We start from the raw sequence: 6,105 nt of genomic DNA, 5'->3' as shown, positions 1-6,105 counted from the left end.
GCTTAGACTTTAAAAATAATTTTGGTTGGTTTTTAAAAGAAGAAGGGAAAAGTTTTCAGCGTAAGGCCGACAGAATGGTCGCACCTGCGCTTAGACCTTTTAAAATAATTTTTTTTAATAATTTATGTATTTTTATTTTTTACTTTTTCATTTTTGTAGTTTTTATAGTATGAAAATAGTACTTACGGGAATGTTTAAAACAAAATATAAAATAATAAATGCATATATAATACGAATAATGATATTATTTACGTAAATATTTTTTTAAGGAAAGATATGAAGATAGAAAATAAATTACAGCTAAAAAATGTATTAAGAATTAAAGAACAAAAAAATACTAGAAACTATTTTTTTATATTTTTAAGATTTATTTTTTTCATTTAAGAAATATTTAAACAATAATAAAACAAGAACAAACTATAAATCATATTTAATTATTAAAAAAAAATATGTTGTAAGAATCTCTAAAACCATTTTTTATTTTGTAATTTTTCTTTTTTTTATTCTTTATTTTATAGTATTGAAAGCATGTGTAATAAATATTGAAGTGCAGTAATGAAACAAACTTATAAATAGAAACACAAAATCAAGGAATGTAAGGATATAAAATTATAGGGGGTTACATGCAATAAAAACCTGACAATCAAATAATAAAAAAAATCATGAAATAAGACAAAAGTATAGGTGTAGAGAAAACCAGGGTGCATGCAACCTAAAGCTCTGTTCTTTTTGTTCCCTTACGGTGCTCTTTTTGAAATTGAATTTTCTCTTTCTCTCTTTTTTTTTTGTTCCCTTATGCTCTCTTCTCGAAGTTCAATTCTCTCCCTTTTTTTGTTTGCAAGGTGCATATTTATATACACATATGTGTAATATTATTGTGATCTTGCCTTAATGGCGAATTAATTGTCAATTAGCAAAATAGGGAAATAAATGGTCTTGATTGAAGAAAAATAAATCAAATCAAAATCATATTTTTCTCTTTAGGAAGAAATTGAATACAACAATCAATTTATTATTTTTAATTATTTCTTGCAATGATTGTCATAATGTTAATTCGAATTATTACCAAATAAAACAAAATTTCAAAAATATTCTAAAGTAATCTGTCATGCATTAATATTAATGGATTATGGGCATTTTTTCAAGAAAATCAAATCTTTTCCTTTTCACTTTTTCACGAACACCCCCTTTTTTTTTTCTTTTTTTTTTTCCTTCCTTTTTTTTCTTTTCTTTTACTTTTATTTTTGCTTTTATTATTTGTCTTTTCTTCTTCTTCTTTTTTTTTTTGTTTTCTCGCTTTTTTTCTTTTATCCTCTTCTTCCTTTTTTTTTATTTTCTTTTTTTTCATTTTTTATGCTCTTTTTTCTTTTCTTTTTCCTTTTTTTTCTTTTTTTTTTCTTTTAAAAATTTTTTGCTTGCTTTTTTTTTATTCTTTCTTCTTTTCTTTTTTTTCTTTTTTCTTTTTAACATAACAAAATAATGAAATAAGACAACAACAAAAATCAAGTCCTATTATTTAGTCATTCGGACAAAATTGGATGTTGACACTAGTAAAGGAAAATACATGAGAAAAATTTCTTCTATATCGACATTGATAATGTCTTGAAGATTGAAATTATGGGTTATGCTTGTTATTGAGTTAGTGGTGGTGAAAGATTGATCTTCCTTATAATTGAAAAATGATTGCATAATACTGTTTTCTTTACTATTTTTTTTATTGCTTGATGTTAGAGAAATAATTGGAATGTCACTTTATTATGATTAAATATTTAAATTCTAGAATTTTCATATTTTTCTAAAAGAGGTATATATATATATATATATATATATATATATATATATATATATATATATATATATATATATATATATATATATTGTAGTATGAGGTTTAGGCCGATCGGTTGGGTTCACATTGAAGGGTAAGGAAGGACCAGTAAGGAAGGATCGACCGGTCATGAGTCGAAGAGACGGAGACAAGACTGAGCAGTGAAGGACTGAGGAAAGCAGTGTTAAAAGGTAATTAATGCCATTAATTGATGAATATTGCATAAAGGGAAACGAGAAATACGGTATTTAAAAGCAGTTAATGTTGATTGTTGGGCCCAATGCTTATAAATATGAACTTAACAACCAGGTAACTCACTTTTGGTCTGATTACATTCACTTTGATCTCCTTGTGACCTAGCTGACTTGAGCGTCAGAGTGTTTCCTTGTAGGTAACCACCGTTCGGCCTTTTGAGTGGAAACCTTTGGCGTGTGTTAGACGATCGGGAGATTGAAGGAAGGTTTGGAGAGTTCGGTCTCGAATTCCATACCCGAAATATATATATATATATATATATATATATATATATATATATATATATAAATAGTCTTGATAGCATGAGTGTTGAATGTTGATTTGAGAAAACATAATTAGTATAAAAGTGTGTCTGCATGTGTTATGATCATTTATGCTGTGTTAGAAGATAGATTTAGAGGAGAGTAAGTGGATGAATTGAGGAGATTTGAAGGTGAATTGATTTTTGTTCGTTTGAGTGAATTTGCAGGTGAGTGAGAATAGATTTGGAAGTAAAATTTTTGAAAATTAGAGTAGAATTTGACCGATAAGAAAATTATTTAATTAGTAGAAATTGAAGATTACCAAAATACTCATTGTTATAAAAGTAATGTAAAATAATAATTTTTAATGTTATATATAATTGTAAAAATGTTTATAATGAGAAAAAAAAATAAAAATTAATTTTTAAAATGTAAAAAATGGTAATTTAGTATATTGAAATAATAATAATAATAATTATTATAATAATAATAAATTACTATTATTATTAATATTATAATAATAATAATTATTATTATTTTATAATTATTATTATTATCATTATTATAGAGAAAGAAAAAAATTATTATTATTATTACTATTATTAATTATTATTATTAATTATTATTATTATTAGTTATTATTTGGCTTAAACCTTCATTTAATCCTCTTATTTGTGTGTCAATCTTAAGTGGGTTCTTGGTTTTTTTTCTGTCTCAATCGGGTCCAAAAACTTGTACAAATGAGTCAATTAAGCCTTCTCTGTTAAGTTTTCAGTAACGTCGTCTAACTCTGATGACGTGGTGCACACATATGTATACATCTTATATTATGTGGAATTTTTTATTTAATTTGTTATTAAGTCTTGTACAACTGTCCAAACGCACCTCATAGCCCTTGACGAAAAACCTTGCACCAATCAGTTTCTTGTTACAGTTTGATGGGTTGAAGTTCTTACCTCTCTCACACTCACCTTTCCTGCGACACATCTAGCAGGGAGAAGATCACACTGTTCTGCCTAGTTACTCAGGAAATCAAACTATACCCATTTATAGTACCAACAGTGATAGAATCATTAAGAAAATAAAAAGAAAATGATAAGGAAAAAGAAAGAAGAAATCAGTTTGTTTCCAATCCCTTAATAACCCTAGTAAATCTTTCAAATTAAATGATAAATTCACTCGTGGAGTTCTCCTGCTTCAGAGCCAACAACAATTCAAAAGGGTCTCGCCTTCTGCGTTTCTATTGGTTGTGCGACGGTGGCGAGTTCGATTTGTGCATTTAGGGTTCGTGGTGATGAAAATGAGCACGCAAATGTTGGAGGTGCGAGATGGTGGTCTCGTTTTGGCATCGCAATGAAGGTTGGGCATGTAACGCCCCAGCAACTTACAGGGACTGCTGACTGCCCCCACACATCAACACGAGGCTTTCTAGTGTGCTTTGTCCTCACTCACACACTTCCCGAAAAAACTTCTCGGAAGGTCACCCATCCCATAATTACTCTAGGTTAAACACGCTTAACCATGGAGTTCTTATGAGTTAGGCTACCGAAAAGCAAATGCATTTGTTGATATGAGTAACCAAATCAATTCCTTTAAGCTATCCTTCAACCTTATAGTCTCATACCTATACAGTCTCTAGATCCCTCTCATTCCGGTGTATGCTCGATTCGTCCATGTGTCCCTTCCACTGGAAGCCTGCCAAGAGTCGCCCCTTGTCCATGCCTCTTGCACCGGCGATCACTCCCCGCCCTCTTAATTGATTAATTTTTATAAGTTTATAGATCCAATTGAGACCAAAAAAAAAAAACGAGGTCCCACTTAAGATTGACACACAAATACAAAGATCAAATGAGAATTTAAACCTTATTATTTTATTATTATTATTATTATTATTAGTTATTATTTTTGTTTCTTGTTGAAGATGGAATTATCTACTTATATATGTATCACATGAAAAGTAAATTATAGCCAAGAAGTTAGCAATCTAGAATGACTATGTAGGAAGGTAAAGGGTATTAGAGAGAAAGAGATAAGTTTGGTTGACATTTTTTTTGTCTTGCTTTGACAAGTGAGGATTTGATGTAAAAAATCTTAAAAATTGAAGTTAAAATTAGTAGTTTTTTTGAAGTGAAGAAGGAAGAAATGCCTTTATGTTTTACATGATGCGATAAAAAAAATTAAAGAAGTGCTGAAACCGGATACACATCAACGGAACCAGATATATCATGGTTTCACTCACGGAGAACTGAATACAATACAGGAGAACCAAATACAGGTTCCTTTACATTTGTTCATACTGCTGAAATAAAATATGATTCACGTGAAATCAAATACGTTCATGAAGGATTCAATTCCTTCAAACTTTGGTTTTCATCTTCAACCACTCCTTTTCATCCTTTTCATCTTCAATCACTTTATTATTCATCTTCATCTTCAACATCAAGTTGGCATGAACCATATATCAGTCTTGTTCTTAGTCTTCATCTCCAACGCCCATCTCTGCAAGCTCAAAAACAAGAAAAACTTGGCCAAAAATAAACCTATGTACCGTGGTATTATGGAATAAGACAAGGGTAAATGAAAAACTATGAATCTCATGAGCTCAAATCATTCCTCGCTTATCTCCTAAAACGAATACTTTTAATTCTTAAATTTGTGCTCACCTTTCTTCTTAAACAGTAAAATCCTTTCATGTGGACAAAATTTTAACACGCTTTAGTTTGGGGAATTATAAACATTTTTTTATAAAAATTAAAATAAAATGAAATGAAAAATTTATAAATATTTTATTGGATTAAAAATAAATTGATTTATTTAAAAATGTCTTAAATGAAATTTAAAAAGTTGTTGAGGACGTTATAATTAAGTAAGTTTTCAATAATTTGGACAAGACTATGGTTGTTGAGACACTATCTCCCTTCAGAGCTGTAGGCTGATGCAGTTAATTGCACAGTTCTTTGTCCTTTTATTTTTTTTTTAATTAAAATTACTGTTCATGTTCAAACTCTTAAATAGCCATTAATGTCTGAAAAATGTGTTCAGGCTGGTTTGGTTATGAGAAGCTGAAAATATGTGTAGGTGGCACTGCTAACTTGTAAGATTCTAGATATTTCATGAGTATTTAAATAAGATGTTTCCTTATTGTTAATAAAATTTAAATTATAATTAAATAAAAAATTAAAAAATGTTAATTTTAAATTATTTAGGATAAGTTTAAATATATTTATTTGTTCTTTACATAATTTTTATATATTGGCATTAAAAATTTATTTAATATTAATTCTTTAATTATAGCAGGGACATTAACGATGATAAATAAAATTAAAAGTGTGTTTTAACATTAGTTATCGAAATGTAACAATTAATATTGAAAATATATTTTAAGAAATGACCTAATAAATTTTTACGTCAATACTAGATTTAAAAACTTTTAATTCAATTTTGATTAAATTTTTATGATCTGAATATTTAATAAATTTAAAATTTTGAATTGAGTTTTTAAACAATTTATGATATTATTTTAATATAAATTATGAAATTTATAATTTTATAATTTTATATTTTTATAAATTTATAATTTTTTATTAATATATATAATTTGATAAAACTATAAAATCATAACTTTATATATTAAATGTTATACAATTAGAAAATTATAAAGTTATAAATTATCAAATTATAAAAAAAAATTATATAATTAAATATTTATAAAATTACCAAATTATAAAATCATAAAATTTTGAAATTTAAAAATTATAAAATTATAAAAACTTTTATTTA

The sequence above is a fragment of the Vigna radiata genome, chromosome 11 (assembly GCF_000741045.1).
Source record: "Vigna radiata var. radiata cultivar VC1973A chromosome 11, Vradiata_ver6, whole genome shotgun sequence".
NCBI classification, from domain to species: domain Eukaryota; kingdom Viridiplantae; phylum Streptophyta; class Magnoliopsida; order Fabales; family Fabaceae; genus Vigna; species Vigna radiata.
The sequence above is the reverse complement of the archived record's forward strand: the minus strand, read 5'-3'. Positions refer to the sequence as shown.